Raw genomic sequence first — 13,625 nt, 5'->3', positions numbered from 1 at the left:
ACTAATTTAATGACATAAAAAGCCTCTATAATCTCCTGCCAGGTCTGGCTGTGTTCATAATGACAAAGAAGAGCTAGTGGGTCGTGACAGGATCAGCGATCCGCCGCGGTGGATCCATGGTCGATCCGCATCTCTAAATATATATAAATCTTTTTACTTTTATGACTGCAAAACTACTCAACAGATTTACACCAAATACAAAAAGAACACTTCCTGGACCAACATTTAGCTTGGTGTAATTGCGTTCAGTGTTTTGGGCTGTCTAAAATCCCTATGGGAAATTGCAAGAGGAAAACGTGTCTCGGGATGCCCACTTTTTCTCAGCCCTCGCTTGATGGATCATCCCAAAAGTTTCCAGACACCAGCTGAAATGACTGGCGAACTAGTTTTGACAATTTTCTGAACATTTGTCAAACGGTGCCAAAGTTATTAGCAAAACAAAAAATGCCCTCCCCATGGAAAGCATGTCCTAAATATATCTACCTACTGGAGACTGCCAGTAAGTAAAATATATATAAACACACACATATATTTATACTAATATTTACTTATTTAATACAAACTTAATTTAGTGAGTTAATGTGCTGTAATATTTTATTTTATTAGTTCTTTTAATTATACTTATTTTAAGTTTTTACTATAAAAAATGTTTTTTGTTTTTTTTAAAGAAAAATAACTTCAATAATGTTACCAGTGCAATGCATTCCCATAGGAAGATCTCCACCACAGTGGGGGGGATTTCCAGCTGCATATGAAACATTACTAGATGTAACTTTGCACTTGTACACTTTCTATTAGATATCGTCACCCACTGTTTCCGGGAGAGTGGAGACATGAATGTCCACTTATAAGTTATACTTAGGTATAAATGTACACCTGGATATGGTGGCTATGTTAAAAGTGTAGATTCATACCGAAGTACATGAGTAAATGTACAGTATTTGTAATGAAATACCAGTATTTGTAAAGCGCACAGCTACGTCCGAAGTGGTATCTCGGCGCTGGGGGCCCTCGGGATTATTAAGCAAGCTATTGCCCAGAGTCACATGGTGCTGGACTGACCTGCCACCAGTGATCGAACCGTGAGCTCCAGAATCCAGTATCAGTCGCCCTGGACACTGCGCCACACCTCTTCCACATGTGACCAGGACCAATGGATTATAAGAAACTTGTAGATACTATGATCAACGCTGAGCTGTCATTATACATGGCTCGTGCAGCCAGGACTTGCTGTGGCAGTCATTATGCCTGTAACCTGGTATACTGTGAAGGTAATAAAAACATCATTGAAATCAGAGAAGTATTCTTGCACGACATTTACAAAGAATACAAATTTGCACTTGTAGTTTTCCACAATGAGTCATCCATTGGAATTTCAAACTCTATTTTACTCTTTGTTTATTTTCACTACAAGTCATCCATTATGATTACACATCTTGGGGCACATTTATGAAGGCTTTGTGCCAAATTTGTGCCACACAAGGGGGTCAAGTGTGATGCAAAACCTGAGTTGCATTTATCAAGTCATGCAAGGCCACCTTGCGTGGCTTTGCATGACTTGATAAATCCAGAGCAACACACAGCAGCGCAAATCTCTGTGTTATGTTACTTGGGCCCAGGGAGGTGTTCCGTGTGCGGAGTCCGGGAGTTCCCACTCATCCACCCATGGATTTTGGGGCATTTCCAGATCTATGCTACACCTTCCAGGGGAGGTGTAACAAGGAGAAATACGTTTATTTCTCCTCAGTGTTTCCTCTTTATAGGTGTGCTGCATTCTGTGGCTCACACAGAAAGAGGAAAAGGCCGCTGAGATTGCTTTTGTGTAGGAAGGTTTCCCTTCCTGCTCAAAAACAATCCTGCCTGAAATGCAAGCACCCTTGAACTGCGGCATAAAGTTGCCTCAGTTGGCACTAAGCAAGCAAAAGGGCGCCAGTGCAAGAAAAGTACAGGAATGCATTCTATTATGTTAAATACTGTGCTTTCCTGCCCTTTCCCTTTCATGCAGCGCTGCATGAAAGTTCTATAAATATTCCCCCTATTTTGCCTTTTGTTTATTTTTCAAGAGGAGACATCCGTAAGATTGCAGACTTTCTTTCACCTTTGTTCATTTCCACAGAGAACTCATTAATTATTACAATGTGTTAGTTGTACGTCATATGTCAAATTGGCAGGGAATTAGTGTGATTAGATAATTATAGTATAAAGATATCAATAAATGCAAGTGTAGGATTATGAAGGGTAAAGGTGAATTATAATATATTAATGAAGGATTTTCATATTACATTTAGCAACTTCTGCTACACTGAATTTAAACAGAATCATGAAAAGTTAGTGCTGTTGTCAGTGCACAACATATAATAACTCAGAGACGAGATAACAGTTGTGTTCCAACTGTAATAGCATTACAGCTCATAAGAAATATTGATTTTCATTTCAGTATAATGAGTGGCAAATACCGAGTGTCAGCCGGCAAATCCTAGACGATATCATTAGTTAACTTCCAGGCTCAACACTATAGCCATATCAAAAGGCACAGCTGTGCAATCAGAAAGTCTGATGATATCCAGTGTACTTTTGTCCCACTTGCCCCATTCCACTTTCTCGGTCTACTGTGCGGTAATGGGTGCGGCTGGAAATGGGTCCAGGGGAGTAGGGAGGCTCACATTGCTTCTGTTCGATCCGGATTGCAAGGTTAGCGCATTTTGAAACCCAAGGATCTTAGAAACTTTGGGGGCAGATTTACACGCCCCTTGGGCCACTTTTACGTCACTTTTCCCATGTTAAAAATGAAGCAAAAGTGGTGCAAGGGCTTGTAAATAAGCCCCTTCATACTTATAACTCTGTTCCTATCTTTCTCCAAAATCATAGAGCAAATTCTAGCCACATGGTTTGCCCCAATCCTCGAATCATATGATCTCCTTGCCTGAATTTAACGTGAATTAAGGATACAACACATCACAGAGGTTAACTTGGTTACTGCCAAAAACATTATCAGTCAGAAAAGGGGTTTTGACACACCAGCTGGTCCCTTGGTGTTGGACCCATCCACAGCTTTTAATATGGTGAAGCACTCTTTATTTGATCTCCTAAAAAGATGTAATCAGTCTCAATCGGACTGATCGCCTTTGTGCAAGGGTGTACATAAGCCATGCCTCTTTCGCCCTGGCGTTCTAGGGAATGGACTTTGTCTTCTGGAGTGCCATAAAGCTCCTCACTCACCCTGATCTTTTTTAACATCTATTTTTAACCTTTGAGAGAGCTGATCAACAGCTTTGGTTATCACATGTTTCATGTGCAGATAAGTTGCAGTTTCTTTTTAAGATCAGCTCCCCTCTATCACCTAACCCATTGCCCTTGAGGAACTGACTGACGATTGTACAAGCCTCAATGGAAAGCAACATTTGGGAGCACAATGGAGAAAAAAATGAAAATTGAATCTTCATTGACCATCATATAGTTTGACCAGGTGGTCTTCGGCTTTCTTCCTTGAGGGCTCTCCATGCCCAGTTGCAATAGCTAAATATCTTGATGGATTTGGATTGATCAGGACCTCTCCTTCAATACTAAAATCGAAAGAAACATGGACTTCCTCCTTTGTAGCACTCAAAACCCTGGAGAAAATCGTCTGCTAAAAAGGCAGGGACAATCAGTTCAATCATGGTGTCTTGGCTGCACTATGGAATGTTATCCCAAACGCCATGACTCGAAAACCAAGCTACTGAGGATCCACAACAGGCAGTATACCTTGAGGCTGGTCTTCAGAATTCCAATCATATATCCGAAGCCTCGCACATGCTGTATTGCCCAATTGTCAAAAGCAGAGCCGTTTCAATGTCCTTCACTCTGTTCACTTGGGACTGCTATCATGAGAGCCTCAAACTATATTCTCCTTTGATTTCACTCGTGCAGGGAGACTCTTTGGATCAGAGTCCCTTGCATAGCTTTCCATTCTACTTTTGCACAAGGCAGACATGGCGGATGTTCAATTTAGGAACCCAGGGGACTAAACTCTGGAACGACTTTGCCTTAGAGCTTGGTGGCGCCCCTTCTGATCAGACCTTTCAAAAGAAATGGAAAAAAATATTTTGGTGGTGCTGTTTTTCAATTGTTTCATAACCCGTCTACTGGTGTTTCTTTTTCATTTGTCTAAGATCTTCTGCACGGTGTGTGTTCATTAGCAATGCTAGCGGCAGGATGCTGGCTATAGCTACATATTGCAATCTACAAATTAATTCACAATTAAATAAATAAATATTGTGCTAGAACTTATACTGTATAATTCCCCGTTCATTGCATATGTTGAACTGTACCGTACCTTGTTCTTCCCATACTAACTGCAATGCATTAAAAAGTAACGTGGATCCATTCAGTTTACCCCTATGACTGTCATTCAAGAGTACAACATGGGAATGGGAATTGCATAAGCTTTTGAACTCAATAAAGAAATGTTTTTTTTCATATAAGCCATATTTTATGATGTCATCATTCATACCCTCATATTTGCCACACTGATTGACATGGAGGTGGAAGAAGCAAGTTGCCTCTCCCCGGAAATGATGAACTTGATTCTGTCCAAGGTGCACACATTGTACCACATTTCGTGTGCAGACAAAGCTTGTCATTGTATGACATTTGGATGTTTTATATCTAGCTTAAACGTTTGTGAACTGAATATTCTGTAGAAGAAAATAATTAAGCAGATTCAACCTTGCAAAGAGAAAGTCCATTCTTACCTGAATACTAGCTCAATTTTGACAAGAGGCACAATTAAAGCAACGAAAAATATGAACTTGTTTGCTTGGAAAGTATGCTACAAAGCAGCAGAGATTTAAAGGATATGTAATTAACAAGTCCCCCGTTGGAAAAAAAAGAATATAATTCACAGTTGAGGATTGTCCAATTAAATTTCTGCAGGATTTGGTGATAAAATGGGGTCTGTGGTTTTAAGCTTACAGTTTAAAAAGAGAAGCTGCCGAATAATGAAACTTGTAGGCTGATTAATTCAGCCCAAAGCTTTTCTGTTCATAGTTTCTACCAACTCATAAGCACTTGAGCATGTTTACCCCAAATTTAATTATAGCCTTTGATAATCAGGCTTTGGTCAAAAGAAATCCCCTTTTTTTCCCATAATACCGATGATGTAATTCTCTTTTATAACTCTATGCCGCTCTTGCCCGCTCAAAATACTCTTCATTTCGATGGGCATGAAGTGACATTGTCTGCTGGAGTTTTACATTTCATTTCACGTTCTCAAAGCTGATATAGCTGGCTGAGTTTTGGCTCCCATGAAGGAGGAAAGGCAGAAAAGAAATAACAAGGCCATTTGTATGCAATTGTCTTTTTTCATATTGATTTGCCAAAAATGTGGATTCTGACATCATTGCTGCCAATGAGCAGCTTGCGGTTCATACAGTGTTCACTCCCCTGGAATGACAAATGTTTTTTTTCCTTTCTTCTGGGAGGGATGGGGCGATGTTCAGGCAACGGGAGGAAAAAATGTATAAGGAGAGGAAAGAAAATTCATTTGTGCGAGCGAGCCCCCCTACTGTGGAATTTTCAATTATACATATCTAATTATGGCTGTCAGTTGATGAATTGAGAAAAGACATTTTTTTGTCCCCCCCGCCTTTTTGTCTCTTCGTCATCTCTTCTGTTAGCATGATTATAGCACACTTACACAACTAATTGCCTTACTGCTTATTAGTGATACAATTATGCAGGCCGGGCTTCTTGTGTGAACAGCCATCTGCAGAGAGAAAAAGTGACACTATTCAAAACTATCCATAATTTAAACAATGTTATTCCAATGCACTGAACTCAGACAATTGTTGGGCTTCCATATTTCATAGGCACCCTGGCAAAGAGGAAGGCGTTTGTCCACCGACTCCTCTCTTTAGGCCAACTGTGAACCTGAAAGGGAGAAGGGAGGAGAGAAGAATGTGCCTCAGATGTCAGCAGAAAGGGATGAAGCGGAGCGTGGCTAATGCCCAGTCCTCCTTGGCTAATTTTTCTTCATTTACTTTTTACCAGTTGGCTAATTTTTGTGTTCGTTTTTAACCGGTCGAGAAAAGTGCAGATGGACGCTGAAGAAACTCCTGTGTTTGTATGTTGTTCACAAAAGTTTATTTTTCAGTAAAACAAAGGCGACGAGGCTTGATGAATAGGAATATATGCCTATAAAGTTTTTGGCATATAAAAATATGATTTTTTTTAAAAATCACTTTTTAGTAAGCTACATGTTTACAAAGAATACCTTCATTGAGGACATAGACAAAAAAACGAAATTCTATCGAAACCTGGATTTAAAAAATAAAACTTTTTCAAGGATATCTTTGGTCAAGAAGGGTATGCAAATAACAACGCAAAAATTGTTTTTCCACGTGTTTGACATCAAACATGCTATCAATATTTTTAAATACATTTTGTTGTAAGTGTGTTTAAATTCATAGTTATTACCAGATTTTCTTTTCTGATTACCTATCACCATTTAGCTCAAAACCTTTCAATATTTTTTTACATTTATATTGCTAAAATGCTATTATTGAAAACGCATTGGGAAAGCCTGACTTTAATGTGCCAACAAGTGAAACCACATGCGTGCGCAAATGCATCAGACTGATTGTGCGATGCCATTATGTACCCTGCTACATGGCAACATACGTTTGAGGAGTAAAAATACCTAGGAGGTACTGAAAGAGGCAAATTGAACAATGAGAAAGCACAGCTATTCTGTACACATTTGCACATGTGCTGTGCTTAATCCAAACCTATCGGCTGGCCAGATACTGATTTTCTCAGCAGTTGTTCTCCCAGATGTGGTGGCAGCTGTTGCTGCTGCTGTGGTCCACATATTTTGGAACTCTTATTGTTGCTGTTATGTACGCAATGGCCACTATTGTCTTAAGTTCTGTTGCTTTCTGGCAATCAGCCTTTGTTGCTTTAATTGTATCTGGCATTGTGGCAGCTGCAGTCACCGCTGTGTTCTGCAGTAGTGGCAGCTGTGGTGACTGCATGTGTGACAGTTTTGGTTTCTGCCACTGTCCCTGCTGTGTTAGAAGGCGTAGTTCCTTCTGTGGTTCCTACTGAGGTTACAGCTATACGTTTTGCTGTGTTTCATGCTGCAGTGCTAGTTTTTGCCTACTGTAGTTCTATGCATGTGCTTGCTGGCTGTTCTCGTTTCACTTGTAAAGTGTACATTCTTTCCACTGTGGTGGCCGCTGTTGTGTGTTGTGGCTGTGTTCTTTCTGGAGTAGTAGATATTGCACAGCTGCGGTTTCTGATGTTGTGGTAACTGGTTTTGATGTTGCTGCCACTGCCTTGGATACAACTGTGATAACTGTTGTTGTCCTGCCCTGCTGGTAGCTGCTACTGTTGTCACTGCAATGGTGCAAGATCTGGATTGCCTTGTAGTCTCTACTATAGTTATGCCAGTGGTTGCTGCTTTTGCCATGCTGTTCTGGCAGCTGTTGTTGCTGTTGTTGTCCTTGTCCAGACAACAGCTGTACTCACTTCTTCTATCATAGCTGGTGTGGCAGCTGTGCTCATTCTTGGTGTGGTAGCTAGTTTCGCTGTGGCCACTTCTGTTGTACTAGATGTAGATTTCTTGTAGTACCTGCTGACAATGTGCACTAATCATGGGAGTGCTGGGTATAGTATTTGTGTCTGGGAAGCTCCATAATGTAATGGCGGACAGGAACTACTTTCCTCTCACAAAAGCACAATGCAAACGGTACAAACCAATACTGATATCCCTTGCTGCATTATCTTCTTCCTACCCAGATGTTTGCTATCAAGTGAGTTATGGCAGTGAACTAATGGTGATTTTAATAAGACTAAACATAAATGTGAAAATGTAATGTTTTCACATTTTTTCATCTCTCTGATTTAGAGTTCGGCAGATGGATTGCTCTGTTAATGACATATAACATCTACCTGATTAGAAGTGCCATAGGATATAATGCACTTGAGAGCACCCCACATCGCCCCCCCAGTGCTTTGAGACCCTTACGGGAGAGTAGCACACTTCACAATTCCCTGATTGATTGATTGATTGATTGATTGATTGATTGATTGGTTAAGAGGACGAAATATTCGTCAAGTTTGTTATGGAGTAACCCATCTGCTGAACTCTAAATCAGCCTCTCAGCTTTACTTTGTTACTTGTCTTAAAAACAGAATTCACAATACAAATGTTTGACTCATGACATTTTGTGACCCCTGCCTGCCTTCTCAGGCATGCACATCATTTAGAGTTTACCAGGAATCAATCTTGCGACCCCTGGTGTTCCCCTTGCAACCCTTGGCACTGCCTTTGTGACCCCTAGCTTCAAAGGTGCTGAAATCAGTGGCAGGAACAAAGGGGCAGCTTGTCCTTATGGGCATTGGTTGGGGCCCAGCTCTCATTGTTTTTGGTCAATCTTTTTAGACTAATAGTGAATAATGTAACAGTCACACCCTTCTGTCTTATCTACGATACTAAGTGAAAACAAAATGAAACAATATTTAGCGTTAAAGGTATTGTGTTTGGTGCTGGATGTGGAGAGCAGACAATAATCACTTTTCATGACTTGTCTAACTGGACTTGAGAATCACTTTTGGTAAAGACGCCTGTCAGGTGAATTGCTGAGTGGCACCTCTATTTTTATCCTCCCGATGTGGGAATATTCTACTTGTTGTGGCTTTGCCTATGCTATTTTTAAAGTTGATCCAATTGTCCATTATGTGCAATTTACCATATTTGTCATACTGCCTCAGAGGACTACTTCTGTATTATATCAGACAGTTTACATCCTCACTTGCAGAATCAGTACATCTAATACTCTTTATGTATTTATTGTGACGCATTTTAGACTTCATTACCATTGTGGGTCTATTCTTGTTAGCAGAATGTGAAAAATTCACCAGGTGTAAAGTTTGATAAAAAGATATGTATAATGGTAAAATAAATTGAATTGAAAGAGAAGAACATTTTAAAAGACAAAAAATGGAGGAGAAAAGCGTGCACTCAGAATTGTACACAATGTCTCTCATGCTGTTGCACTTGAGGTTATTTTATTTGGAACATAGTGCAGCAAGTGTTTCTAGAATATACAATATCTATCAATGGACTAACAAGATATGGGTAAGAGATATTTCTTCTCTTAGAGGGGTATTTTCATTATATGATTTGTTCTCGTCATTTTCTTAACATGTTATGTCATTATCCTTTTTGCTTGTTTTCTTGTGCTTTAGCAAGATTTCAGACTTTTTATAAGCTCATAGCCACTTTTTGATGTGATATGTTGCTGTGGTTGCTTTCTGGCCACCATCATAATAGATAAAGATTCCTGTAAACTAAGTTCTCTTTCCCTGTTGCATCCTCTGATATTCCTGTCTATTATGTGTGTGGAATAATTTGTTGTGGCTTTTATTTTCCCCTCATGTGTTTCATGAAAATAGCACGCACTGGGTAGGTTTGATCCTAATTAATGGCAGCTTGTCTCTTGTATAAAACTCTTGTTTTTGCAAAGGTGGTGCTCCACACATATCTTCGAGCAGGAACATTTTAAAATGTAGGTTACATATGTCTGTTATTGTTCAAACATTTGTTCATGTGGTTGTCCATATTTCCATATGGAATAGTTGTTCATATGTGTTGTTTTTATAGGTTTTCCATTGTAGATAACCATACGGAAACTGCCCTCATTGCAGTAATAGAGGAAACTAGGAAGATTGTGGACAGAGGAAGCTGCGCAGCCATATTGCTTTTAGACCTCAGTGTGGCCTTTGATACGGTTAATCATTCCATCTTGATTCAAAGGCTGAGTAATTTGGGCATTACCGGGACCGCACTGAGGTAGCTCCACTCCTTCCTCTCTGATCGCACTTTCGCTGTGTTTGAGGATGATGTTTCATCCCCTCAGATGCATCTACAGTGTGGCGTTCCCCAGGGTTCATCCCTTAGCCCAACCTTATTTAACATCTATATGAGACCATTGGCTGAGGTGGTGCTTCCCTGGGGTGTGCAACTGGTGACCTATGCTGATGACACTCAGCTAGTCATCACTCTGTCTGGGCAGGAGTCGACTTACGACAACCTTTCCTCCTGCCTCAGCAGAGTCCGTGAGTGGATGGATGAGTCTTTCCTGAAACTCAATGGAGCAAAAAACGGAGGTCATCATGCTGGGACACAACGCACCCTCCTCGGTGGAGGGATGGTGGCCGGGTAGTCTTGGCCAGCCTCCCCCCCAAAAGAGCGAATCAAGAGTCTCAGAGTCTGGTTGAAACCCGCTCTTAACTTCATGGTGCAAGCCCAGAAGGTAGGAGCTACATGCTATGCCCTGATTAGATCACTTAGGAAGATTATTGGGCTCCTTCCTTTTGAGGCGAGGCGGATTTTAGTACAGGCCCTGATTCTATCTCGCCTGGACTACTCGAACGCAGTTTACTTAGGGGCCCCACAGGGGACAATCAAGGTCCTATAGACTGCACAAAATTATGCGGCCAGGATGCTACTTTGTAGAGAAGTGTGGCTCAATGATTAGAGCGGCAGAACCTGATGCAGAGGTCTTGCCCGGGACTAGGGTTCAATTCCCCGCCCCGGCGGGTCTTGGGTTAAAAATTCCACGGACCTGATGATTCTCGCCTCGGTGCCTATTCCAATCATGGAGCCCCACTCTGCAACTCTGGGCAATATCTTGCTTAATCTCCACACCGGCCCCCTCAACGCTAAGGATGCCTGGCCTCCACCTTGGGGGTGCCCAGGAGTGGACGCCTCACAGGGAAAGCCAGGATGGGTTCCACATCGGTATTCATACAAGCGCCTTGAGACCCTTGGGGGTGAGTAGTGCGCTATACAAGTATCAATTTACAATTTTACAATTTACTGGACATTCCGCGAAGGACCTCAGCCAAACCCGCGCTGCGGCAACTTCACTGGCTGCCAGTGTAACAAAGAATTGAGTTCAAGGCCATGACCATTGTTCATAAAGCCTTGGCTAAAGTTGGACCAGTTTTAATCCAACCTATGTTCTACCTCTATCAAACCGGCCGGACCCTAAGATCCAGTAATAAGAATCTACTGGCGATTCCAAGGATAAAGAGAATCCGCATGGGTGGCAGGTGCTTTTCCTTACAGGCCGCAAAACTCTGGAACAACCTCCCTGACACCATCCGTTTGGAAGAGAACCATATTAGGTTTAGGAAGATGCTAAAAACTTTCCTGTTCCTCTGAGCCATCGGGAATGAATGAGTCTTGAGGCGCTGGGATGCCTCCGGATAGTCATGCGCTATACAAATGCGTAGTCATTCATTCATTCATTCATACTCTGTCCATGCAAGCCATGTTTGAGGTTTATACCAATTATAGTGGTTCCTTGCTAGTAAATCCATTACTGATTCAGCTCTCCTTTAGGTTATTGAAGGCTTGGGCATTTTATTTGGACTTAGTGTTGTATTTGTGCTGAGAATATTCCAATTTCTCTTCAAGATTTGCCTTACCTTCTTGGATTCCAAACTCTAGATATTGATAAATTCAATGTCTTTTTAAGAGTTCTCACAATGTTTGGCTGTTTTTCAAGAGCTTATTTCATTTCTGAACCCTCATTTTCTCACTAACAGTTTTCTGTACAGATGGTTGCTATCCCCACCCTCTTTCTCTCTCTCTCTCTCTCTCTCTCTTCGAAGCACTGTTTCAGTATTGCCTTTTCTTTCACATATTCTAAGCTGCTTCATGTTTCATGAATGCACAATATATTTTTCTATATGGGATACTTCATTTGAGCTGCGGTGGATGCTGACTGCTGGGGTGTAGCAAATTGTCCCCTACTGAGTTTTTTCTTTACAACGTGGTAGGACACAGACTGTTGAAACATTGTCTGCCTATGGATCTGTATGTGAAAATCAGACCTTTCACACAACTTAAGCTTTTCAAGAAAAATATGACTGCCAACATCCCGCCACTTTTGAAATCTCAAGAATAATGGTTTTAACGTTGACTCGCAAGAACATTACACATCCATATTCAGTGGCATATTGTGCTAATGAGGAAATATTGTAAGCTCCCAGTTTACAATTTTGCCAGCAGCTAAAAGTAGCAAAAGTGTCAACCTCTGCAAACTGAGAACAGCAAAATAATGGTGCTCTATGCAAGACTTTGCTAACATGCTAAAATTCTTTCTTACCTATCCCTAGCACCCTCTTCCTTCTAGAAGTGATTGGAGAACTTTTACCACTCCTGAACTTCTAACACCGCACTCACATCACACCACATCTGGAGGAGCACCACTGGTTCCCATACACAAATGAGCAAAATTCGAGCTCCTCACCCACAGATTTAAGGCACCACGTAACACAGGCCCAGCATTCCTTAACAAATATATCTTTTTTCACAAATCTTTCAGACACCTCCGCTCATGCAGACTTCAACTTGCACACATCCCATATATATGGAATATCAGATATGACGGTTGAGCCTTCTCCTACATTGCTCCTATAGTCTGAAATGAGCTGCTGCTACACATAGGAGCATCCTGCTCACTTCCTGAACTCCTCAAGAAGCTGAAGACCTGGCTCTTTGAGTAGTTTCATTAGGCCCTAGGTTTGGCTAGACTCACACCTGTTCAGCTCCAGGATACCCTGCCTGGTGGCAGTGCACTCGACAAATCTGCATAAAATAACAAAATACCGTTCCTCTACCCAGTCCTATCAATTATGAGGCTATGTAGTTACTGAAGTTACGGCCAATTTTACAGCAGTGACACTGTACTGAAGTCACTCCTCACCTTTCATATGGGAGCAGGTGCATCTAAGCATACACTACAAATTTCCCGGTGAAGCCATATGCAAGTTTATAAAATAACAACAATTGTATATTATAGTTGTCAGGATACACTCCACAGAATCCAGATGCAGCAAGTATGTTCCACCTCCGGACCTCACCAATACACTGAGATAAATAATTATACAGGGTGTTCGAGTGATCGGGCTAGGGAATGGGAAGGAAGGGTACAGCAGGGAAAGGGAGGCTGCAAAAGAAAGGACACAAGATTATTACATTCACAAAAGCAACCTACTCTCATTAATTCTCGCTAGTAGAGTTTGCTATTCACCTGGATCTTGCTCTCTATGATTCCTGCTTCTGCAGGGGTTTCATTGAACTCGTAGAGTCTTCCTTCCCTAAACAACATAAGACATACATTAATGATCTTGGCTAATACCACCAGCCTCATATATCATGTGTGTGTAACCTCTGCCTATGGACATACCCTCTGTTTTAGTAAACCAAAAATACAACTGGGAACTATCCTTGACTAGAGGCTTGTCATCAGAGTAAGGCAGAGCATAAACCAAGAACTGAGTACTGCATCAACTCTCATATGGTATACAAGGATAGTGAATTAGAACGCATCCTTTCCAGCATCTCAAAACAAAGTTATCCAAATCAATGCGGTTCCGTCACCACACTGACCACATGGGGTCCAATAATGAGTACTCAAAGTTGTAAGTTCCAAATACGGCAAGACATAGTTGAAAGCACCACAGTCTTTCGCTTTGGCAAGTCATTCCCAGGACTCTAAATGTTTCCAAATCAGTTCTCCAAACACGGCAAAGAGTAGTTAAAGCCACTACCACTTTCCTCTTTGGCA

The sequence above is a fragment of the Lissotriton vulgaris genome, chromosome 12, assembly GCF_964263255.1.
Source record: "Lissotriton vulgaris chromosome 12, aLisVul1.2, whole genome shotgun sequence".
Classification (NCBI taxonomy): domain Eukaryota; kingdom Metazoa; phylum Chordata; class Amphibia; order Caudata; family Salamandridae; genus Lissotriton; species Lissotriton vulgaris.
The sequence above is the reverse complement of the archived record's forward strand: the minus strand, read 5'-3'. Positions refer to the sequence as shown.